This window comes from Triticum dicoccoides, chromosome 2B (genome assembly GCF_002162155.2).
Source record: "Triticum dicoccoides isolate Atlit2015 ecotype Zavitan chromosome 2B, WEW_v2.0, whole genome shotgun sequence".
NCBI lineage: Eukaryota > Viridiplantae > Streptophyta > Magnoliopsida > Poales > Poaceae > Triticum > Triticum dicoccoides.
Window position 1 is genome coordinate 810,652,548 of NC_041383.1, and position 1,306 is coordinate 810,653,853.

The following is a 1,306-nucleotide window of genomic DNA, read 5'->3' on the forward strand; positions in this document are numbered from 1 at the left end:
ATGGCCTCCTCTCTGAAGTTTCTTTGCTTTTACGTACTTGGGCACAAGATTCAGTTTCAAGAGGCAGTCAGCAACATTAGGCTGTTGATGGATGGACCATTCGGTTTCATGAGGCCGTGAGGAACCTTGGTTTGTCGATGGATGTACCACCCTGTCCCCATGAGCGAGGAATGTCGTTGCCGAATCGGTCGAGAGGAGAGAGCGAGCGAGAGAGGGATTAACACACGCGAGGAGGAAGACACTGGTATATTTTGTGCCGTCGAACTCGACAGCGTTTTTTCTATTATTCCTCTCTCTGAAAGTATGGATATTACAGAGGCTAACAACTGGGCTAACTAACTCCCGATCATCTGCCCACGATCCACTTGTGCCGCGCCATCCCACGGCTGCGTTTCGTGCGCCTAACTGATCGGGAGAAAAGATCAAAGCAAAACAGAAACGGTGAGTCTGTGCATGCAGCACAACTCTGAACCTGACAACGTGCAACACCTGACAGACCAGGCATGCATCTGTTATTCTAACAGCAAGCAAAACTAACTGACGGTGAGCTTAGCTAGAGCCTACATTTCACCCCCTTAAGCTCAACGTCCTGAATCAATCTTGATCATCCCAAGCTTCTGCCGCATCTCAATGAAATTGTTGCGTCCCAATGCCTTCGTCAGTGCATCTGCAATCTGCTCCCTGGTACGAATGTGATCCACTTCCACCTGACCCTTCTCCACACAATCATGTATGTAATGATACTTGATGTCAATATGCTTGCTACGGTCATGGTGGACTGGATTTTTACTGAGAGCAATGGCAGCTTGATTGTCCACGAACAGCTTGAACTTGGCCTGCGGCGTCCCGAGCATCTCACTGATCAGACGAGAGAGCCACACACCTTGGCACGCCGCCACTGCCGCAGCGACGTACTCAGCCTCGCAAGAAGAGAGAGCCACTATCTTCTGCTTCTGCGAGCTCCAAGTGACAAGATTGTTGCCAAGGAAAAATACATTGCCGGAGGTGCTCTTCCGGTCCTCAGTGTCACCGGCATGATCACTATTTGTATAGCCAACAAGCTTCACCTCGCCGTGCCCGGCCTGATAACGACAGCCGTAGTCCAGCGTCCCTCGAATATACCTGAGAATCTGTTTCACGACTGCCCAATGATGAGTGCTCGGGGTCTCCATGAATCTGCTTACAATTCCCACGGCATGTGCGATGTCAGGTCTTGTGTTGACGAGATAGCGAAGACTGCCTATCACACTGCGGTACAGCTTGGGATCAAACAGCTCGCCTTCATCCTCCTTCCTGAGCTTCAAAC